We start from the raw sequence: 24,472 nt of genomic DNA on the forward strand, positions 1-24,472 counted from the left end.
GACCCTGAGGGACACGGGGCTGCTGGCAGCAGGTGGCTGGTATGGCTGTGAAACAGTGTGTGTTGAACTGGGAGCATTCCGGGGAAAAACCAAATGCTGATCCCAGTCATGTCTTGCAGGAGAGCCCACCAGACAGCAAAGCAAGGGCTTTTATTTTTTTTTTTTTTTTTTTTTTTTTTTTTGGTTTTATTATTTAAAGGCTTTTATTTATTCATCTGTGTATGATCCCCATGCCCATGTGCCAGGTCCCCCTTGCCACAGCACACACAGGCCATTCCACTGCTCGGGGCCACCTGCTGATGGCCAGGGGCTGGGGAAGCCAAGGCTTTCTCTGAGCCAGTGATCTCATGTTATTTCTGTGCAGGCAGCAGCTGGAAGTAGCTGGAAACATCTCTAACAGTAATTTTTCATACACCGGCTGGTGCCAGATGATGGCCTGTGATGCTCTGCTGGTTAATGAGCTCACGGAAAGTGAGCTGCACCTGGGCTCCAGGGCCAGCCATATTCTGAAGATTTCCAGCCCTGAAACTGTGATGACATAAGTGTGGGAGTGCCTTGTTGAGGGGTGATGAAACTTGTTGGTTCAAAGAGTTGGGCCCATATCATTACATTCTCTGTTCTCTGCTGGTTACCCTGGTAGGTACAAGGTAAAGGCGGTGTTGGTTTATCCTGTCAAGAGAATGGAGACTGGCAATGAATGATGCTGGGTTAGGTTAGAAGGGCAGTGGCTGGAAAGACCCTGTGAGTGTTCTCTCTGGTTTTTGTACAAAGAGGCAAAATTGCAAGGCACGAGAGAAAGCCTGCACCTCCTCCCACCCCATCTATGCCTCTTGCTTGCAAGCTGTGGGCAAAGTTAGGGATGGTAGATACATGGCGTTCATCCTTTCAGCATCCTTGTTCACGGACCCAATGTGACAAGAAGGCAGCTCAGTGGTACTCAGTGTTTCCCGAAGAGCAGATGCACAATGCCTGGAGGATAGAGTACAAGAGCATGTGGGAGCCTCCTCTGGGTGGCAAACACCTAGATGGGAGAGAGGCAGAAAGGGGGAGTGGATGTGCAATAAAGGGTGTGAGTGCCAGGGTGTCGGGAAGTGCACCCGTGCCGTGCTCTGGGGGTGCCACATGAGCAAGTGTCAGCCCTCCTTTTGGCTTTGAGTGGCTGTGCCTTGCCTCCATCCTTGGAGGCAGAGGAGGACACCCGTGCACGCTCTGCCGGTGGCTGCCTGCACGCACTCTCTTGTTTTCCTGGCTGAGGCAGAGGGAGAAAGCCTGGTTTTGGTTAAACCTCGGTCACACAAAGATGCCTTTCCTATTACTCTTTTGTTTTTCCTTCTAAGCAATGTTCCCATTTAACTCTTCCAACTCACCCCTATTAGTGTAACCTGCCCTGGCTGAGGGCTTGCCCAGGTCAGAGATAATTCAGGAAAGAAGAGGAGTTGTTGGGCCATGGGGCTGGAAAATCCCCAGCCCTGCCGAGAAGCTTTGGGAACCTCAGCATGTAAGAAGGACAACACTGTTGAGAAGATCTAGTAGGCCAGGATGAAGATACTCCAGTGGTGTAGTGCTGAGCATGGTAGAAATACCTAAAGAGTCAGTCATGGCATTATTATGACTGAATTTGGCACCAAACTTCAAATCCACAGAGGGGGAGTGGGGGAGGCGGAAAAGAAAACATGCAATGGCCTTTTCAAAACTCAAGACCACAAGAAAAAACTTCCTATAAACAAATCAAATGGAAATATTTTTTTAGTTCTATAAACATTTCCCCTTGAAGCGTTCAACCCAAATATTGCATCACTGTGCTAAGACATAAACAAATCTTGCAGTGAAAGAGATGCACACCAACAATAGACTCGCCTGTTTGCCTTGCTGCGAGAAGTGCAAAAAACAAACAAACAGGGCAAAGAGTGACAGGCAGAAGAGAGATGTCTGACGAGTACTTGTTTGAATATTCAAGGGAGAGAAGAATCACACACCCCACCCCCCAAATCCCACTGTGCTTCAATAAGGAAATTCATCACCTTCAGGGTCCTTAGAAAATCACAGTTCTGGCAGGTCAAGGACACCAGCCAATCTTGTCTTTCAAAAGCAAGGTAGCTTCTGATTTTCCCCAAATATATTATTTTTAAAAATACATTCTTTTACACTAATATCTCATAGGTAAAGATGTATTTATTTTTGCAGGGATTATAATGGTGGTATCGAGAACTAAACTGGCCGAGCTGTCCTGTGTTTTACACCATTGTTGTACTTCCTATACAAGGAGCCAAGCCACACACCTATTGGAAGACTGTTGCTGTGAGAAGTAGTTAGCAGGACTTACGCAGGAGGCAGGGGTCTGGGTCTGGCTTCTAGCTGGTAAAAATCTTTAGACGCACTCTAAAAAGAATAATTTGGTGCCAGATTAGAAAACGTGAAGTGCCCCACAAGAAACACACCTCCAAGGAACAGCAGCAAAAGGTGATTTTGCTCTATGAGAACTGCCATTTGCTTTATCTTCCTCATGTGTAGGTACCTCTAATCCAGCTCTACCTCCTCCATTTCTCACATTTTTGGGATGCAGTATGACCTTGTAGACATCAGACCTCTGAAAGCACACAAAGAGATCTGCCTCCAGCCCCTCCTCTTGCTCCTGTGCCAGGGAGAGCACTGTCCCTGTGTGGGAAAGGAGAGTCTGTGTGGGAAAGGAGAGTGGACAAGGACATGCTGAGTGGCACTGGCAGTGAGGGATGTGGTGTATTCACCATGGCACAACTGCGCTCAGCAATTTTGGTGCTTCCTGGTGTCGTGTGTTTTGAGTCATAGTAGCATGCTGGGACCAATATTTGGCTCCTACCTCAAACAGACACTGCACACAAAGCTGCCAGGGACCTACTGGCTTTGTCTCTCTCATCATGAGACAGAGGCCAGGAGCTGCACAAGACACTGGGTGGGAAGGAATTTCAATCTTGTTTCAGCTCACACAGGAGACACTGTAGAAAGGGCCACCAAAAAAAGCTGCTTAGCAGTTCAGCCGCATGGGAAAGTTGCACTACCAAAAAGCTAGTATAAATTGAAACCTATTGGGCAGGTGAACTGGCCCTGTATTCAGGTGAGATGAAAGAGAAACATGGTTATCCATGGTTCTTTGGCTGGGATCATACTGCAACAAGCAGACACAACTACAATTTCTCCGGTGGCTTAATGTCCCCCTTCCACGAGCCCTCCTGGTGCTGAGCCGTGCTGTGCATGGTCCTCACACTCAGCAACCCTGGCCGAGCTGCCTGCAGCACTGCAGGGAACAGCAAACCTTCTGAGACCATTTGATCTCCCTAGGCTCTTGACAAAATTTTCTCCATGCATGCTTTCTTTGGTCTTGAGAAAATGACTTCAGGTGGTGCTGTGGGAGCTGATTTATGAGGGGAGGCTGACAGAATAAAGGGCCTCACACACTTCTCATGTTACACTGCATCTAGCTGGTGTGAATTCAGAGACATTTACACCCAGCTAGCTGAGGGAGAATTGGGCCCAGACCCAGTTTATCTGTCTGACAACAGAGAGGATTAAAGACCTGCAAATGCTAAGCAGGGGTGGTCCAAAAATATTAGAATCAGAAGTAATGGAATGAAGTATACATGAGTAAAATTTAAATTGTAGAGAAAAGACTACAGCTGACATCCATTCCCTAACCCAAGTGTTCTGCCTTCCACAAGATGCTTCTAGGTATGGCTTACATCAGTCAGAAAAGGGGATTAAATGGGTTTTGGGTTCAGCACGGTCTGGCACGCAGCAGGCAGACTAGAGTGGCAGTATTTTGAGCACTGGTTTCTTGCAAGACTTCAGAAGGCAGTCTGCAAGTGGATTACAGCATCCTTCTCCAAATTCCCACCCATACAGTCATGGCTCATGCAATATCTAACACATGCAGTCAAATGAAATGGCGACAAACAAAAGCAGCTGGTAGAAATGAAAAATTAAGACTTTCAAAGCTTTGCCTGATTTTTATTTGCCTATAACCACTGGCTGCTGCATTGTATCACGCCACGAAAGAATGTGTGGGTTTCTTTTTTCCTCCCTGAAAGGTTAGTTTGTTCTTTGGATTAAAAAATGATCAGAAACACTATGTTATATAACTTTTTAAAGTTCACCTAACCCTTGTTCTCAGAGGCTGTAAATTCCTGAGCACCATGGCCTTGGCATCAGCTGTGATTCTTTCTTCTAAGAGAACACATAGCTCCTAAAGTTTTGAAGAAATACTGGTAGGTGTTCTGCTATCCTGCTCTTTAAAATGCAGTAGAAGTGTATTTGTGCACAGCCTAATGAAAAGACAAAGCAGGGCATATATGCCCAGAGGCACGGAGCTGTAAGACCAGCTTTTTCTTTTTTTGCCTTTGCCTGAGTCTCCAGATCGCAGCAGGGTGATGGTATTCAATGGACACCATATACAAGTAGAGAGGAGAGGATTAAGAGGATATTGCAGATAGGCAATGCATAGCCTGGCTGACCAAAAGGAGAGGGACTCATAATGATTCAAACATCAGTGTCTGCAAGGCTTAACACCAGAGAGTTGAAGATACTGATGAAGATGATATTAAAGGGTCATATGAAAAATAAGGCAAAGTGCAGGTTGGTAAAATAAAACTGTTTTGAGGGACGTGTCCTCCAAGTTAGACAAGAGCAGTCTCCTTCAGGCTCCCCTAGCAGGGCTAGCCACTGGCACAGAGCAGGGGAAGCTAGGTTTAAGGAGAGTGACACCTCTGACATTGGGGGTCAGGTATGTCCTTTGGCCAGATGGTCAGCTGGGGAGAGAGAGTTTATCCCAGAGTGCATCCTCACAACTTAGAGGCTTGCACCAGCCCTCCTCTGGCTTCATGAGCTCTTGGATGGCTCCAGGAAGCACCAGCTCACGCCTGGGACCAGGGCTTCCCCACAGGCTGAGCCCACGGTGGGACCTGCCAGTGCCACATGGGCTTCCCCGCGCTCCCTTTGGTGCCTGGCTGTCTCCAGGCCCTGGCTGCCAGGCTGGGATGTGGGTTAGCAGATTTTTTCCACGCTGTTTCTCTGGGATCCCTGACAGAGCCCATCAGAGCTGCCTTTTATCAGCACTGCACGCCTTAGTGAGCCTGTCATGACTCACACACAATGTGCTCTGTGCCGGATTAATCCGGCTGGCTTTCATGCTCAGGATGTGGGCGATGGATGGGAGGGGGGTTGTTGGGGGGCACAGGGAGAGATGCAGGGCTAGTGGGGGCCCAGGAGAGTGGGGAACCCCAGCCTTTTCACTTCCTGAAGTTAAGGACTTGTTTGAGGGCTGTTGCAGAGGACAGGGTAAGCACAAGCCTTAAGCAATGAAAGATGGAAAGGCAACAGGTGTGTGGGAAAGCGGTAAGGGAAGAGAGATTATAGGTGAATAATAGGTGAATAAATGGACTACAACAAAGAGAGAATGTGATTTAAAGGGAGATCTGTGTGCCTTAAAAGGTAAGCTCCCTTGTTGACAGACATGACAGGTAGCTATTTCCCGCAGGTGTAATTATCCAGGGACTACACTCCACCTAAAGGGATCTTTTCAGTCCTCAGCATTAACCTGGAATACCTTTAAGATGCCTCCCCATCTTCACTGTTGTTGTCTGTAAACTTGCAACAGCCTACTACAGATAAGGGAATCATAAAAAGTGTGAAATCCTAAACCCAGCAGAGTCTGTTTAGATGAGAATAAGATTCCCATCAACTACTGTAGCACCAGGTTTTCATGCAGAGACTCCACAGAGAAAACGAATCTCATGTGAGAAGAAAAAACCTGCTTTTTCCAACAAACCTCTACAAAGCTAAAAATGGATACCAGGGGGAAAGGATGAGTCAAAGCCACCCAAGCCAACTCCACTAAAACATCTCTCACTCTGCCATGATTTCCAGCTGAAGAGGTGCACACACACAAAAAACCCCCAAACTGATTCTTAAAGAGCTGGTGAGACTGCAGTTTTATGTACATTCATATAATTTGAATGCATATGCTAAAACATTATATACATCTTTCTTCCAATTTGAGATTCACAATGTTCATTTGAAATTATCTATTCTATCTAATGCTTTTCACCCATGAACTTCCAGCACCTGCTACCCAAGTTCCCATCTCCACTTGGAAAGGTGAACTACTTTATAGCACCCTGTCCTGTCTATCTACTGTACATGCATCCAAAAGTTTCCAAATAATTTCCCACTAAAGGATTAGAATAAGCTTGCCTGCCACTGAAATATCACCGTCTCTGGATAAAATACAGCACCTATTTAACAGCACAGAGCAATACTGTCACTGTAAAAGATGACATGCATGGTCTTGGTCTTACATCCTGTCCATCAGGGGAGCAATTCTTAACATTATTCTGAGTTAGATTTTGGCAGTGAACCAAAAGGCAGGAGGGCATGTCCTACCTCTTTCTGCACACAGCAGATTCATGGTTCTTGTATCCAGTCTCAGGACTTCCCACATCCAGCACTGGCAGTGAGGTGTGTGGTCATGATCACAAATGTGGTTATATTGGCTTTCACTGCAAGAGAAGTTTTAAACTGTAGGAGAGTAGTTGCTAAGTTCCGAGGAAGGAAAGCAGGATTCTAGAGGGGGTGGGGGGAAAAGCTATTTATTTAGAGCATTTGCCTGATCTCCTTACTCAAGCAGAAAAGTTTTACCAATTGCCTTTGATAATTTCCCATTAACAAAACATTTTCTTAAAGACCCTGTCCTCCACTCAAAATGTTCAGTGATGTTGTAAAACATTTGCCAAACACAAAAGTATCTCTCTGACTGCTGATCCCTGAACATTTTAAGACAAGGAAACAAATGGACTTGGGAGCCCACTAACTCTCCAAATATTTCCTGTCAATGACCTGACTGCAAACAGAATGGTAGTTCTTTACAAAGGTCCCCTGTGGCTACGTGGCATAGAACCCAGCTGGCACAGCTGTACCCATATGTAACACATTTTGTACCAATATGTAACATGTTTTATACCAATATATGTATCACTGCAAGAAAAGAGAATGATACCTTTGCGGGGCTGTATTTCTTTTGTATTGTTTTTATCATGTTTGAAACAGGAACAGTACTAATAAAACTATCTTGCTGCCAACCCATCTCTCAGAGGGAGAAGCTAGCACTGGTTCACTGCAATTTTTTAAATTTCAAAATAAATATGTTATACCTTGTGCTTGTGTTCATGTATGAGAGGTAACATATATATTCTGAAATAAAAGAAATGCCAGTGAACATGTGATATTTCTGTCTGACATCAGGATGAGCTAGTCACAACCAAGTCTATGTCCCTGACTTGCACCCTAGTGGTAAAACTAAACTGACATCAAGTTGGTTTAGTTTACGCCAGCAGAGATTTCCTAATATAGGCAGGCCCGATCTCTTGTCCTTTCATCCCACCCCCCTCTTTAATTTGTCTCTTTGAGTTCTGATGACCGAATCACTTCCCCCTTTGTTTCTCTGATTTCTTTCTTAATCTTCTGCTCCTGAAAGATGCTTAGTTCCTGAATCCCTATACAAATACACTTTCCTTTCTAAGCTTCTCACCAGCCAAACAAGGTTTTATTTGTTTATTTAATTTGACATGCTGGAGAGAAATGATCCCGTTTCCTATGGATTATCGAAGTAACAAATAGCTTTACAAGAGGGTAAACAAAGTAAAACTCATGCTGAAACTCCTTTGAACTGGGGCCTTCCCATTCACTTCCCTTCATAATGTGAGTCTTTCTCCTCTCCTCTACACAGCACACAAGATGACTTTCTGGTCACTTTGGACCATGGCCACTCCTGGAACTGAGCTAGTCATCAATTCCTCATCCATCCTTCCACAAACTTATCCTGAATTTACAAAAACATGGCCAGACAGCTTTGAACTCACTCTATGATGGAGCATTTTATCCATCTTGTCTTTGCCTCACAGCTCAATTCCCCCCATCAAGTTTTCATTTTTGCAAAAGTGCAGAGGTGGAGGAACCTGGTGGTGAGCCTGGGAGCCTCCATGGAGGCAGGTATACCACGGTGATTTTTATTGGAAGTTTTGCCTAACTCAGGCGGCAGACATGGTACACCTAAAGTGGCACTCTGCAACACATCTCCTGCAATGTACACTTCTGGAGAAAAATAGACAAAACAACAAAACTCAGGTATGAATCTGGGCTAAAATTTCTAAGGACTCAGAGCCAGAGCTGCTGAAGAGCAGCTCCCAGGACAGTAAACGCCAGCAGTGTGCAGCTCACATTTTTTCAGGGCGCTTAGGTTTGGTGGCTGGGGCCTGGCTGGTTTCCCCCCACCCCCAACATCCCTTTCTGTTTATTACTCCTGCTGTAATTGGGAGGCATGTGTGGATGAATTAAACATAGCAAGACAGATGAGAAAACTCTCCCTCTTAGCTGGCTGAATGAGCAAATTTAACTGAGCCTGTTACCCACTGAGTATCGTGCCGACATGCCAGGGTCCGGTTTCCTTTGAGCTCGCCCTTTCATGCGGAGTCCCTCTGTGCCCCCTGCCTTGCTCCTCACAATATCAAACAGCTGGAGTTTCAGTGGCCCCAAGGAGAAGCCTTTGCATCCGACAGCAGCAGCAGTGGGAATTTTGTCTGGGATCAGAGAGGGACAGGGCCAATACGTGCAAATTGGTGGCCAAGGATCAGGGGGGCTCTGACATCTCCAGGAGATGGGACACCCCCACCCCCCAGCCATGGGCTGTGCTTGGTCAATGCCCAGAGTAAAAGTTTCCTTATGCCTGAGAAACTGGGGTTAATGAGGGGGTTTTGGCTTTCACACTACTTCGAGCTTCAGACAGGCCAGGGCATCCAGAAGTCGGTGCTGGCAGGGACTTTGAAACAAATGCATGCCAGCCTAGAGCAGGCATCCCCAGCAGAGCAACAGCAGAGATTCCCCAGAGCAGGACTGCCACTGGCTTGTCCAGAGATGCCAAGGGGATGTGGCTGCACAAACCAGCACCCTGCTTTGTCCCACCTCATTTCTTTTGGGAGGTAGGTGAGAAGAACAGCATATGAAGGGCACTGCTGCATCCATCTATTCCCTCAGCCCCAGGGATAAACAGGGAATGTAATCCTGCAGGGCTGCAGTCTTTCCTTTCATACTGTTTTAACAAGCCCTGGGGCACTTCTTTGCACCAGGTAGCTCTAATTCTGCTCTCTCGCCTTTTTCTTCCCACCTCTGTAAGCCTAAAACTAGTCAGGGCTAATTCAGTTCCTGCTTTAATTTAGGAGAGTTTATGACTGCTTTAAATTAGGAAAACAGCATTTTTCAGACAAGGCAGGTGCTAGAGGTCTTAGCACTTGTAAAAATTAGGCCACTTAGTGAGGTGTGTACATATGGATTTAGCACCTGAGAGTGTGTTACTGAGCAATATAAGGAAAAAACTTGGAACCTTGGAAACAATTCTTTAAAAGATAATTAGAGAGCAAAGTTAACATTTCAGGGGAAGGAAGTTTGTGTTCAACCTGATAAGCTTACCAATTGAAATGAAAGTTGAAGAAGCCATCTTCACACACTCCCTTGGAACTCAAAAAACCCTACAGAAAAATCAGGTTTAATCTTTTCAGTACCCATGTAATAAACCAAGGAAGTAAGAACGCCAAACACAAATTAAAAAAAAACCACGAAATCCTTTGCATCATCTTTATGAGAAATGAGTAAGCCGGGAGATCAGAACTCTCCTAAAGTGCCACTAAGAAGGAATAACTCTGAAACTCAATGATGACATGATGAAAAACATCAACTCTTTCACCTTCTTTGAAGACTGAGGGACTTCACATTTAGAAACTACAGATCATGTTTGTCATCTATGCTCCTCTGTACACGGCAAAAATGTGAAAAACCTATCCTGACCTTTCAGTGACAGATTTGTTTCAAGATAATCCCTTCTGAAGGGCCTTGAAAGACCAAAGATTTCCCTGCACCTCTGGGTAAACTTAAGTATTGGGGCATGAATTCACTCTTTGGCGCAGGGAGAGGCAGTGAGGAGGAAGTGATGGGGTTCAATCTCAGGGAGTGGTGTCACTGCTTTTCCTGAACATTTGTAGCCGAGACACTTTCCGTGAGAGCAAACACCTGCTAGGAAGGGATGGCTGGAAGAAAAGACTTTTTCATCCTTTTGGTATTTATTACAGCTGATGACCGCCGAGGATGGGGCGCCCAGGAGGGGCACCCGGGGGGCTCCGTGAGCCGCTGGCGCCGCTCCAGCGTGCGGTGCCAGCCCGGGACCCCCGCGCTCGGGGCCCCGCAGCCCTCGCCCCACACCCCGGGCCAGCGGGGCCGCCTCCCCTGCCCACAACAAACTTTTCGTCCCAACTTTGCCGCTTCCGCCGGCACGGGAGCGTGGGGCGGCGGGGAGCGGCCCTGGGGGCCCGCGGCTCCCGCTTCGCCGTGCTGGGGGGACGGGGATGGCGCGGCCGGGGGATGGGGCTCGGCCGCTGCCTGTCTTTGGGGAAAGGGTTTTAATGGGTGTTTTCTCCCTTCTCTGGCTCCTCCTCTTCTTCCCTCCTCCTCAGGGGGAGGGGAAGGAGGGAGGCTCTTGGGGCAGGAGTAGCCGGAGCAGGGAATTGTTTGGGAGTTCAGTCATCCAAAAGCCGTCTCCCGTATGGAGAGTCTGGCTTCCCGCATCCCGGCGCCTCTTCCCTCCTCCTCCTCCTCCTCCTCCTCCTTCTTCTCCTCCTCCTCCTCCCGCCGCGCCTGAGCTCAGCGCGGCCCCCCATCTCCAGCTCCAACCCGCAGAAAAAGCACAACCACCACCCCCAAACCAAGGGCCCCCTCACTTTCCCCTTCTCCCCAAAACAGGCTTTCCCCCTTCTTTTCCTCCCATTTTTTTTTTTCTCTCTCTCTGTGTGTGTGTGTGTGTGTGTGTGTGTGTGTGTAGTGAATTCCCCGCAGATCCGGCCTGGAAGTTCCCAGTTCCTGGAGTTAAACCTCTTTGTTGCTTCCCTTCGTTTGGGGCATCTTTGTGTTTCCCCCCGCCTGCTCCACTGGAGACCGCGGTGAGTGAAAGAGAAGGGGGCCCGGGCCTGGTGGCCCTGGCGAGGGGCTGGGAGGACGCACGGTGGTGGCGGGCGATGGGGCGCACAGCTTTCGTCCCATCCATCTTCAGGCAGCGGCAGAGTTCGGGAAGTTGGTGTGGGGATGTGAGGAAGGGGGTCTGCTAGGGACCTTGGTCACGCTGGTGACAAGGGAGTAGTGGAGACCCGCTGGTCCCCACCGGGACGCGGCTTGTTTTGGCGCAGGCAGGTGAGATGTGGGGGGCTCGGATGTTTCCCTTCAGCTCTTCCTCCTCGGCGGCTCGGCCAGAACTAATGGAGGGCCCAGGGCACGCACACGCTCCGCGGTGCTCCCGGGCTCGCCTGGAACTTCCCCAGCAGCCTGGTCCACGACCTTGCCCCGTCCTCACTGCCGGCTGGGCGAGGAGGCACGGTGAGCAGTGAGGGAGGAGGAGAAGCTGTGCAAAGCCGCAGATCCATCCTCCATTGCTCCAACTCTTGTCAAAAGCTGCTGGGAGTTTACAGGCAAGAGCTGTCTCTGGCAGATGCGAAGGCATTTCGGTTTGTGCTCTGTGAAGGGGCTGCTGCTGCAGCAAAGAAAAGCGGGAGTGGGTCGTCTGTCTGTTAGTAGAATTTTTGTCCTCCTCTGTGAGCCTAGAGTTTTTAACCGTGGTGCAAGGATGAGTGATTTGGGTCAGGGGACGTAATTTTCTGCCCGGCAGTCGGATGTTGTAGGATTTGTGCACGCACGCCTCCCTGCTTGGACTGCAACTTTGGCAGATCGTCTGGATGGTGACTGTAAATAGAAAATGTGTTGGGGAGAAAGTGGGATGCTGAATTTGTAGCCGTGTCCAAACAAGACTTTTTTAAGTGCTCTGAAGGTACTACTACTTACTTTGGAAAATAATAGACTTTAACCAATACCCCTGGCTGGCAGAAGGTACTTAATACAAATCTATCTTTGGGCATTTCCCCGCCTGATTCTGGTACCCCAAGTGTTATTTCACTGGCATTGTGGGAAAGGCAGTTCACATCTATTAAAGTTGGTCTTTTTTGTCCTTCTCATTTTAAAGAAACTCTTGACCTCTCTGCAGCATTATGTGAGTGGGATAACAGGAATCCATACACACACTCAGCACCCGCATGTAATTCCCAGCATGTCTTAAATGGTTTTTTTTGGTGCCCAATTCTCTTAATTTCTACATTGCTACCTAGTGTCTTTTTGATATGTCCATTTGCAATCTGCAATTAAAATTTCTTTTCCCATGGGCTAAAAAACTACCATGGAAAATATTAGAAGAATGTGGGTGTTCTATAAGTAAAATTTGATCTTAGTTTTCTTTTGAAACTAACTGACTTAGTGTGCCTACGATTAAGAGGAGGTTTCCTCAGTATTTATGCCAGTGTAATTATATGGCAGACACTTTGAATTAATGGGTTGAATATTGACGTTCATGTCTTGGGGAAGGATTTCAGCAGAAACACATCATGGGTTTGCAGTGAAGATTTGTTCTGTTTATTTAAATGACCTAAAGAAACGAAGGTGAAATAAATTACCATGCTGCTAGGAGTCATGTGGGGATCTTCCGAAGTAAATAGGACAATTAAGGAAGAGTGTGAGCTCCCTGCTGGGTGCATGATATTCTCTTACAGGAAGTAAATGGAGTTTTGTTCCATGTCCTTTCCTTAATTCTCCCCTTCAGGTACAGGGACTCATCCTGCATATACCAAGCAGACGAGGACCAAATAGGTGTTTGCTGTGAGGGTTGAAGTCAGATACAGTGCAGTCCTCCCTGCTTCCTGCTGGGGAATGTGAGGCAGGTTCATCTGAACGTTGCACAGAGGTTCAGTGCAGCTGGGAAAGGCAAGGTCAGTTTTCTCCCACTCATACACACACACACACACAGGGTCTTTATTTGACAGATATCCCACTACAATTCTTACACACACATTTCTTCTCTGCTCGGCACAATGAAGAAGCGTTGGAGCTGCATGATTCTGCATGTGTGTGCTCCAAACTAACATATAAGTTGTATGAGTTCTGTGTATCCCTGCAGTCTGGATAAAAAAGCTTTTCTGTGCCTTCTACTGACATGATACAGAAGCACAGAGCGAGAGGTTCTTTGGGATCGCAAAGTGAAACCCAGAGTCTGGTGTTTGCAGAGGTCTTTCTAGCCCTCAGAGTGTGAGACTCCTGGCTTGGAGTTTTGCTTTATTGAAGGACAGGTGAATCATTGCTCAGCCACTTCACTGCTTGAAATTCTGATATGTCTTTAAAAGTAACAGCAGACAGATCCCTCCAGATCTTCAGTTCCAAACTGGCAGCCCTGCAATACCTTCATGATGCTGGTACAGCTCCTCCTGGCTTACTAGGGCCAGCAGAATTGCCTCTTTGGGAGCCAGCTGAAGCCTCCTGCCGAGCAAGAAGCATCACGGATGGGGCTATGAAGCAAGCAGCCTGCTTTGTCCCCGTACTCCCCAGTGCTGCAGAGGAGAAACTGCCTTTCCTCAGTTAAGAAAAAGTTACTCATTTAGGGCAGACCTGAATTTTTGTAGTTTCTTGTTGTTGGTAGTGAAACACTTGACTGAAACACCACCATATCTACCTGCCAGTGTTTCCTGGCCTATTCCTGAACCACATGCCCTTAGGAGCACAGAAACCTTGCAATCTGGTAACAAGCGTAGGAAAAAAAGCAACTACTGCTTCTTGTACCTGGGCTATGGGAGGGAACAGAGGTGATGGGACAGGAAAGACACTTCAGTTGAAAGCATGTGTTGGAAAGTGGAGGTGTTTGATCTGGGTCTTCAGCCTATGCACATGCCCTGTTGTGAGCTTGAATTTTCTCCACAGCCCTTTGCCTTACAGTTCCCATGCAGAAAATGGAACTGGACCCTGTGCTGATGGGTTGAGTGCTAGGAGAGGGGGCAGATATTACTGTCTATGTTGGCACTTGCCAGCTGACCTGTACCTGCCGTCATGACTCTCACAGCAGAACTCAGGTGCTCTGGGGAGAACACTCTCTGTTGTGCTAAGCCTCCTGAGGACTGCCACAGGGCTGGACAGGCACCTCTGTGCCTCCAAAATCACTCTCTTCCCAGGCAAAGGCAGGCTGTCTCCCAGCACCCCGCCTTGTGTGCCTCCTGAAGCAGGGGAGCAATGACAGGTAAAAGTGTGTTGGGGACCATGCTGGTTGTTTTAGCCCAGGTTAGCCTGCAGGTGTGTTTTCAGAGACTTGAGCTCAGCTGGGCTCAGTTTAGTCACTCAGCCTGCAAGGTGTTGCAACCGCAGTAGGCCAAGGTGACTCCAGATTAACAAAAGTTCTTTTGGCAGTAAATAATGGTGGGTTGTTTGTTTTAATATCTGATGCCGAGTGCCTCAGAGACATGAGGCAGAATTCCTTTGGACTTCTTTAATGTGCAGAGGTGACTTTGATACATTCCTGCTGGTGTGTTACAGACCAAGGCTTGCAAATCTCTTGGTTTAAACCGTTACCTTCTGGGCTAAAAATTTGCAGTATGAATTTTGCAGTTAGGATGGGATATCCCACAAGGAAAAAGTTCTCTTGCAAAATCTCCAGAGACTTCCTGTTTCTGGTTAGACTGAAAACATCCTGAGGGAAAAAAACCTGCTGCTGTATGTTCTGGTGCTCCTGTGGTCAGTCTCAGTTTAAGAGGTTGTTATGTATTCCAGTTCCTAGGCCACAAGAACAATTTAAGGCAAATAATGACTAAATGGATTGCAGGTCCTTAGGTGGAATGGGGGTAAATATCATCTTTCAGGTTTCTAAATGTACTTTGGGTAATTGTTCAACGTAAGGTATCGCATGCATCTTTTTCTGTTTCCTGATGCTGGGTTTAGTTCCTCTTGGCTCTGAATCATACGACATCATATCTGCTGCATCGTTGGCTGAACACAGTGCTCGAAGCCTGTTCTCTGGAAGGAATGCTTGCAGAAAGGGAAGCTTTCAAAATTTGCTTTGTATGCATATTTGTGCATAAGTCTTCTAAAATCTCTCCACAGGAGCGTGTGCTCCAGCAACACAGCTGCCTGAGTGTCCATGGGAAGCTAAGACAAAAGGAGTATGGATGCAGTGGAAGCAAGTTGGCTGAAAAGCTCAGAAGGATATTTATTGCAGGGAAAAGAAACCACTTGGTGCTTACACAGTCCCAGAGATGCTGCAGGCGGTGCAGAGCTTTCTGCTTAAACAGGGAGCAACAGATCCCTGCCCCCAGGATGTTAACATGCTCCTTTTATTAAAATGGCCTCTCTTCCCTGCAAAAGGACAAATGGGATGGGAGGCTTAGCTCTGGGATGGGAGCCTGATGGGGTTGGTAGCAGAGCACCTGGACTGGGTGCCTGTGAGGGGCTCTGAGGGCTGCCTTTGTGTGTTGTAGGAGCTCTTGAGTAAGAGGCAGTGCCAATTTATTTTGGCTCTAGTGGCATCGATGGAGAGAAATGTGCACCAGGGAGCGTGTGGGACGTGCTCGAGCTTCTTTGCCCTCCTTGTGGGCAGTGTGCCAGCACAGAGGTGAGAGCCAGACTTTATCCTTGCTTTCTTTTCAGCTGCTCTTGAGAGGCTGCTGCCCTGTGTCCAGTCATCTTCCCTGAGCAGCGATTAGATGTGAGGATGGTGACTACACTTTGTGCCTGTGCAGAGTTTTGGAGGCTTGCTGGGCGAAGTCCACACCACACCGCAGCATGTTGCACCTATGGAAACCCACCGTTGTCAAGTTTGCAGAGGTTTTGGGCTGTGGTGTCTCTAGGTGTGTGTGAAAGCCAGACGGTGTTTTGGAAAGCGATCATTTTTCATTAACTTCTGTGCCTGGCAAAGACAGTAAATCTTTCACCCCAAGCCCTGCAGCGGCAATACCATCTTAGCTCTCTCAGGTCCACTCTGGCAGAGACATTAGCTAGCAGGTTGTACTTTCATGCACAGCCATAGACCCAGGGCCCTGCCAAATGCAGGGATGTGTTCACTGGTTGTAATGTCAGCGAGTCTGAACAAGCTTGTATATCTGAAGACTGTGCATCAGTTTGCATTCAGATATATATCCTTCTGCTGTTCTTTAAAATCATGAGTGCAGGGGAAGAGGGTGTAAAGATCCCTGTCAGAACTGTGTTGTCAGCTTTCAAATACCAGAATGAGGTTACTTTTTATTTTCTTTTTAGTTGACAGAAGGACAGGTTAGACAGAGCCCTGTGAATTAATGTGTTGAGTTTAGTGTGGTTTAGAAAGCCTGTGGTAATACAAACATACTGAGGTAGTCTTTGAGAAATACACCTCAAATATGGATACACTGGCCTGCAATACAGCATTTACTTGCAAAATTCAGCTTCTTCTGATAACGTTACTGTAATTTATCTTGGTACTTTTACGGAGAGCAGCCACCTTGCTTAGTGATGCCAATGTTTAGGGTGCAACCCAGGATGTGAGGGCAGCTGCCTTTGATTCTCCTCTACACCACAGATTTCCCCCCACGCTGGGGCAAGTTGCTCTTTGCCTCACCTCTCCACCTGCAAAACTAAATGGCACTTCCCTGCCTCCTTGTGGTATTGAGGATAGGTCTGCTAGAGATCAAGAGAGACCATAGATTTGCTGGCCCTCAAAAACCTCTTGGATGAGGACCACAGCTGGTTTCAGCAGAGAGCCTTCTGCGGCATTGACAGCCCAGTGGGCGGCTCCTGTGGTTGCCTCTGGGGACGTGTGCCCCTGCTTGCTGGGTGGATGTGGGCTCTGTAGGTGCTGCAGGATGCTTTTGGTTTGGATGGCAGGCTGGCGTGCAGCTACAGCAAAGGACCTCTCTGAGCGTGACCCTCAGGGAGCCTCGCATAGGTAGCAGCAGTGCAGCTGCAGCAAACTACTGGCTCCAGGCAGTGGTGGTACAGAGAGGCCATTGTAATCCTGTGTGCTGTACAGTGTACATCTCAACAGGCTAAGTGGCTCCAGGGTTGGCTGTTTTTCTTATTTTTCCCCCTCCTCCTCTCCATCCCTTCAAATCTACTTTATGAAGTTCCTCCCCTTAAATTGAAAATTTGGCCTTATCTTCAAAGAAGCCCTTTAGTGCCAAGCTTTTAAAGGTGGGGAGGAGGCGAGAGCAAAAAACATCACATCCATTAACAGCCCAGTTGCCAGAGAAAATGTTTTTTAAAACATAATCTGAAACCTTAGTGTTTGGGAGCCAAAGCCAAGATTGAATACAAGTATGGGCCTTGTCCCTAGAGAGTCGCAGTGCTGGGAGTATGCTGGCACAAAGACAGACCATGAAGCGAGGATTCTTGTGCATGCACGCACACAAGTAGACAATTATTTGGAAGCCAGTAGTGTTCTGGATGCTGAAGAAATTTAATCGAGTGCCTTCTGTCCTAAATTGCTCCCTGAGCTGTAGCTGATGTGGAGAGCAATTTCATTGCTCCAGCACTTCTCTGGATGGCAGTCCCCTCTGGAGCAGGAAGATTCCTGCTATTTGTTGGCCATGGGTGGTAAAAAAGGCTGGCTGGTCCAGCTTCTTTAGAGCCTGCTCCTGTCAGTGAGAGATTTCTTTGGGACCCTGAATGGTGATGGGCATATGATTTTTTTGTTTTATTTCTCCAGAAGAAAGCTACTTGTTTAACAGACCCAAGCACTGTCAGATTGAAGGGTTGGGTTTGAGTTCCAGTGTCAAGAGATGCTTTCAGAAACATGTTGAGTGGGATATTTCAAAAACACCTGGGCAGACTTTGATGATGCAGCGGGGAGTCAATGAGACTTGTGCATTGAGACCAGCTCCCCCTCTTCACTTTTCAGTACACGGTCACGCTTGGTGAGTTTATGGGATGGTCCTGCTGTCCCCAGTGTAACAGCTGCCCAGATTAGTCCTGACCACCTTCTCCTGCATGGAAGTGGACCCTGTTTCCTAAGTGGCTCTTCAGGCACATCCTGGCTTGCAAGCACTTGAAGTGCAGTTTCTAAGCCAGAGTCATCTGGGCAGAAAGAGAGCAAGATGACCCCAGTTATCCAGTTGCAATGGGGTTTGAATCCAGTGAGGAACACCCCATTACTAATTTCTTCTGGGCATGGCTAGCCAGACCACAGCAGAGCTGTGGGACCCTTGCAGGAGGAGGGCTTGGTATCTGCTAGCTCTTGAGTCCCTCTGGGGACTTCTGTACCCCTCAGCTGGCCAAGCAGGGTATCAGACTTGTAGCTGTCAGGCATTTCTGCAGCTGGAGGCTTGTAGGGCTAGACAAGCCTGTGAGAAGCTGGTGCATGAAGAGCTCCTCAGAGAGGCATGCCAGCTGCGTTAGATGTGTCCATCATCGCCTTTCTTCACTCTGACTTTACCCTTGGGGTATCTGGGACTGGCCTGAAGGGAAAAGATGTTTGTTTTCCAGCAGATGAGGAGCTGAGCTCCTGGTTCCTTGCCAGCTTGTGCCTGAACACCTCTGTAATGATGTAGAGAAAGAGTCCAGGGCCACGCCAGAACTGTTTGCCTTTGAGGACCTTGCTGCTCTGGGTGCCTGAGGTGCTGTAAATGCTGCAAGAGTAGTTCAGCTATTGTCACCCCAGTTCCAGATCCTGTCAGAGGTGGCTGCCCAGGCAGCAAAGAGGAGGAAGGTCTTGGGCTCATGATCAACTATGCCAGATGAGCATACAGCCCATTAGTTTGTTGATGGATACTGAGAAAGGGAGGTCCATAAAAAGGTACATAGCTGGAGCTGCTGGAGCCTGGGTGTGTTTGCTGACCCTACTCACCTCTTGGTAGGGAGGTATGGAGCCAGTTTCAGGAAGCCTTAGGGAAGAGTGATCTGGTTTACAAGGCTACAGCAAGACAAGCCAGCCCTGTGTCTCACAGGACAGGCACCAGTCTACTCCAGCTCCCACTAGAGCTGGCTGTGCTTGGCTAGTGGGAAATGTGCAGTATGGGCTGTGGAATCCTGCTGATGGCATCATGACGCCTGTGGTCTTTTCTGGAAGGAAGAGTCTGCTACTTATATCATGTAGCAATTTAGGCAGGAACATAGTTGCTAAATATACAGTTGTCCTGTTTTCCTCACAATTGCCTGCGCTGCAGGTTTGGGGAGAAGGGAATAAAAGCACAAAGAGACCAACATCAAGAGCAAGTGGCAAGCTGTGTTTATCATTGACGCCTGACCTTGTAATCTCCCTGGGGTTAGCTTTGGACTTCTCTGAGCCACTTGAAAGAACCACCTTTAAAAAATTTCCCAAACTAGTGACCAAGCAAACAAGTGCAAATTTCATCAGCCACAAAAATGTGAGTATAACCCAGTTTTAGCATAGTTTTAGCACTGAAGATAAGTACAGGTTTCTTGACTCTCGGGATAAAAGCCTGAGAAAGGCCTGCTATGCCATCTTCCCCTATCACCATATTCCAAAACCTAAATTACTATTTGTATTACAGTTGTGTCTACAAGTTTTAACCAAGGTTGGGACACAGCTGTGACAGATACCATGTTAACTTGTAGTGTGAGACTGTTCCTACATTCCCATTCAAAATAGTGAGGCAAATGTGAGAGGAGATAAAAATAGAGCATGAAAAGGACACGTGTGCCTTGGAGTGACTTGGCAGGTCAGGGCTGCAGCTAAGTACAGACTGATAGTCAGTCTCATGTTCCATCTTCTACCGTGCCCTGCTCAGAAGAGGTCAAAGTCGAGTGTCAGTAAACCTAGATTGAAAGTTGTCTGCCTTGAAGCTGAAAGTTGTCCATAGCAGAGTCTCATCTTCCTTAGCCTTCAGCCTTCTCATCTTCCTTAGCCTTCAGCTCCCATCAGTGGCTACATGTGCTCCAGTTAATGATTTCCCAAAGGGGCACTTGGCACTGCAGGTGGTGTTGGTACCATCCTGCTGCTGTGCAGGCTGGGGCAGGCAGCAGGTCTTGCAGAGCTTGGGAGCTGCAGGTGGAGAGCAAGAGCTTGTGGCTGAAGGGAGAGGAAAGGAGCCAGTTCTGTCTTTAATTCTCTCACGTTAGCCAGTTTTCAGTTGCGGCATCGTGCTTTGAAGGGTAGCTGGAAGAGGAGAGGGCCAGTGTAATAACAGTGTTTTGCTTGCAGCGTGCAATTGCAAGTTAAACCGTACCATTACATAAATATTGTGTGCCTTCTTTCCACAGGGGGTCTGGGACTGTGCTTCTCCTGCTCTGGAGGCATTGTCTTGCAGTGCACAAGCCAAGAATAAGCTTTAACAGATCTAACAGATGCTGCTAAGGCCAAGTCCATGGCTTGTATTGTGCCCAGGTGCCAGATGAGATGTTCAGGTCAGCAAAGTGGTACCTTACACTGTAAGGAGGTGCAGGAACAGTAGGGAGGGACAGCAGGGTTACAAAGAGCCGCTCTTCCTGAGCGCATTGAGCCTGTGTCTGGGGATATGCAGGGGTACCTGAGTGCTAATCTGACCCCTGCAGGCACAGGCAGCCCACTAGGGAGCAGCTGTGTAGACACCAATGGCAGGACACGAGCAAAACTTGGCTTGATGCATTAACTGGGAGCTATCTCTCAAGGCGGATAGGATTGCTTCAGTGAAACCTGAGCAGGTTCTTTCCTCCCTCCTTTCTTGACTGACTTAGAGCACTGTTTGGAGGAGCAGGTGGGGATTCAGATGCATCCTCTTCTGGTATCTATTTGCAAAAAGCTGCAGGCAAACTGTCTTGGGGGGCTGCTCATGGCCATGCCCTGCTGGTGTCTGAGTAACAGCCTGACCTGCAGTCAGAGGCTTTTTGCTCAGAGGAATGCTTTGAAACATACTTTTTTTAATGGCACTATGTTGCTAGGGGCTTTTTGTGTCTAAGTGAAGGGATGACTCTTTGCTCTACTCTGCAGGAAGAGGAGCCTATCTGTAGTAGGACTCCTCCATTTGGCAAGTGTTTTGATCTGCTCCCTGCAAGCTAAATAATTGAATTACAGAAGAGATCTCAGATGAGGTGTTTGTGCCCTTGCAGTCAGTGCCTTGGGAGTGGAAGAGTGGTGGGAGATGTCAGACAGCTGTACAGTTACGGTTTTTTCTTCTCTGTTGATCCCAGGTCACTCCCTGTGCATGAAAGACTGCGAAGAGGCCCTAACATAGCTGCTGCCTTCACTGCTGTCCAGCTGAATTAGACAGGGCATGGGATGGAAAAATGGGTTTGTGCCACCATTCCGCCTCATGCTTACTGTGAATAATCTCTTCCTCTCTCCCAGCACACAGCCCCCTTTCAGTTTTGCCTCAGACCTCACAATGAGAAGGGAGAACAGGATTGCAGCTGAGGATTCTAGCGTGGCCCTGTTCCCTTTGTGCGTGCTGCCTCCCAAAGGATGTGGGTGCCTCTGCCAGGTCCTTGCACCCCCTTTTCTCCCTGTTTTCCGTCTTTAATTTCCCCTTCTCTGCCTGAGGTCCCAGTACTGCCAGCAGCAGTTGCTGGGGCTGAGAAAGGCTTGTTGGGCCATATCCTGGGTGCCCCTGCCCTTACTTGTTTTGGGGAAGGCTGATAAGGAACAACTAGGGGTGCCTCCCCAGGCACCAGCCCACTGCTGCAGAGGTGCTCCCAGCCCTCGCCGACCCGAGGCAAGCGCGGTGTGCTGCGTGTCGGAGCGGGTCTGGGAGCCCTTGCCCGGGCACGGTGGCTGCCTGCAGACACAGGCAGGGCTGCTGCCTCCCCACAGGTTATTCTGGAGAAACGCCGTCCTCCAAGTGAGATCCGTGCCTGCCCTTCCCTTCTTTCCCCTCAGCTGGTGGATTGAGGCTCAAGGGCTCAAAGGCAACATTTTGAAGTCCCCACCAGCATTTCTGATCTCACAGCATTTTGCAGGCTAGGAGGGTTTTATGCTGACCTGTCTCCTTACAGGCAGCCAGGGAAGCAGGGGACGTAGTGTGTGCTGAGGTGCCAACATCTGCAAGACGTGTGTAGGAACCAGGCCAAAAAGGATCAAAAGCTGTTAATGAGCCACAGATGGTCAGCTTTATCTTGGACCCTGGTGATTTGGTCTTCCAGAGCTTTCTGCTGAAGAAATATGTGAGTAAAAGCTGGTGGCAGGCAAGAGCTGGGAAGGAAGACCCTAAAATAAAGATCCTTAGACATACATGGGGGACCTCAAGAGATATCTCTGCTAGAGGCTCATCGTGTTTTTGCTGAAGGTCTTCTTAATTGCTTGAACTACTTGTGGGCTGCAAAAAAAAGACTAGTTTTCCATGGTAGAATTTTGTAGTCGATAGGTAATACCACCAGAGGTTTATTTGTGGCTGTTACAGAGGAGGATCTCCAGAGGCTTTGCTTGAGTAGAGAGCCCCGAAGGCTGCAATAGATGCGTTCCTCTCTTGCACAGGGCAGGATGCTCCCAACAGATGTTTGTTATCGGCAAAGTAAAGCAGAGAAGCAGAAAAACTTCAGCTGGCAAGAAATGCAGAGGGAAATTATAATTGTTTCCCTGTTGTGCTTGCAGAGAGAATTCTTGAAGCTGCTTTTTGTCCCATTTTAACATTTTATGTTTATATAGCTTATCTCTTTCATGAGGAACTATTACATTCTGCAGCACGTTGTGGATGTGACTATATGAGAACAGCTTGTTTTACCCATCCCAGGGCAAAGTGTGCCAGCTGCACAACTGGATCTAAAGTCATGGAGCAGCATTTTCACAAAACTGAGTGCTTTTCTTCCTGAAAGAGTTTATTATATTTTTCAAGTTAAGAAATGGTGAATAATTTCCCTAATGGTAATTCTGAGATTGTATTTCCCTTAGATAGGTGAGTTTTCACAGTTGCTAGAGGGAGGGGAAAGACCTTACTCCTTCCCACTTAAAATGCTGCACTTGTGGTCTGTAGCAAGTGACAGCATTTAATATAATTTGGAGGGTAGGTACTGCCTGAGCTGATCTGCAGATGACTTTGCACTGAACAGTGGAAGGTTTTTCTGGGGCTATTTAGTGCTATGGGACGGTCACAGATTTCCTTTCTCAAAGAAAGCATTGACAGTCCCTGTAAGCAATTAGAGATAAGTGTCCTTGAGGCAGAGGATGGCTTTTGCCGAGCATCTGAGTTCTTAAAGCAGTCTCTGTACAATAAAGGAATCTAATACCCCTGATATTCCTTTACTGGACAGTAATATAAGGATTTTTGGAAAATCCAAAGAGTTCCAGATTTGTATTTCCTGGTAGACAAGCAAATGTCAGGAGTTTGCTGTGTCTTCCCAGAACACTGCTGGGTGAGTCTTTGGAGAAGGCCATCTGATCTTTTCTGTGAAACATTTGCTAAAGCCTCTCAAGCAAAGGTGATTTCTGCATTGAAAAGACATTCTAAAATGATAAAGCAAAACACAACACAAAAGCTTCTTACTCCTTTGCAACAGGAGACAAGTTAGACTTCTTCAATTAGATTATTAGCCTATTAGACTTAGGTTTTAAAAATGTCTTAGGCTGAGCAGAATACGTTGATAGATGGAAGAGTAGATTAGAATCTCCTATTGTCACCCCCAAAGCCCAGGAGCTGGTGTCACTGTTTATTCCTAGTCTTTTTACTGCTTACAGTTTTCTCCAAAAATTACTAAACACATAAAACAAGGATTGGGTTTGGGGTTTGAGGTTTCTTTTTTTTCCTTCCCCTGTTCTAGGCCAGACTCTGACCACAGTCATGTATTTGTTTTTTTTTCTCTCTTACTTCCAAATGCAGTCACATAACAATAGCCTGGAAAAGAAGTACTGGAAATGATTTGTTCATGAATTTATTTCCTTTTTTGGGCTATAAGGAGTGGGTTAGCATTTGGGTAAGGAGGCTGGGAGCTCCAAGCCATCTTTTTAAGGGTTGAAGAGGGTTTAAATGGGAACCATCCTGTTAAAATGAGAAGTACTGTAGAAAGGCAGCCTTTCTAGAGCAAGCATTTCCATTGCTCCATGTGCAGAGCCTCACGCTTGGGGCGCCTTTTCTCAGCAGAACTTTATTTGCTATTTATGTAATAGCAGCTTCTTGCACAGACACTGCTAAACAGGCTTTGTCTGCCACAGGCAGGCAGGGATCAACTGGAAGAGAAATGCTCCTCCTGTCTTGGGCTTCCTCAGAAGTGGGTGATTGTTTGCTTTCCTTAACAGTCTGCTAATAGGAGGTAGTGGGTGGTGTTGTCTGTCTTATTTATTTTACGTAGGATTTTATGACAGATGGTGATTTTGACTGTTGTCCTCAGCTGTAGAAACTGCTTTCTAAACCACACTAGCTATGATGGAGGCATTGTAGCTGGACGATCTGTGAAAGAGGAAAGCCTATCAGAGACATCAGATTCCCAGCTGATTGTGTTCTGTCATCTCTCTCCTGAAGAGCAGGAAAAGAAGTGTTTTGCAGACAGGGTTAGGAAATACATTTTTAATGTCTGGATCTTTGGGTCTTGGCAGGTGACACCTCTGATTGCAAGGAGAATTAAAAATCACCAGGTGGGACAACAATGAATATGTGACTGCTGTGCTGGTCAGGAGGGTGGTTGTTAAAATATCAAACAGTGACATCTTGATATTTTA

The 24,472-nt window shown here is 47.4% G+C and overlaps 1 protein-coding gene across 4 annotated transcripts in view; it reads left to right on the top strand.

Annotated features, from left to right (window-relative positions):
* The first annotated feature begins 10,650 nt into the window (after window positions 1-10,650).
* The window catches only part of BOC (BOC cell adhesion associated, oncogene regulated), a 54,088-nt gene continuing 40,266 nt past the window's right edge, over window positions 10,651-24,472 (top strand). For 2 of the 4 annotated variants that reach the window (XM_068181055.1, XM_068181058.1), the window contains exons 1-3: window positions 10,651-11,009; window positions 20,113-20,256; window positions 20,404-21,291. The gene's annotated coding sequence lies outside the window, so the exon portion shown is untranslated. The remainder of the gene's footprint in view (window positions 11,010-20,112; window positions 20,257-20,403; window positions 21,292-24,472) is intronic. The other 2 variants (XM_068181056.1, XM_068181057.1) reach the window with 2 other exon arrangements.

Source organism: Anomalospiza imberbis, chromosome 2 (genome assembly GCF_031753505.1).
Source record: "Anomalospiza imberbis isolate Cuckoo-Finch-1a 21T00152 chromosome 2, ASM3175350v1, whole genome shotgun sequence".
NCBI lineage: Eukaryota > Metazoa > Chordata > Aves > Passeriformes > Viduidae > Anomalospiza > Anomalospiza imberbis.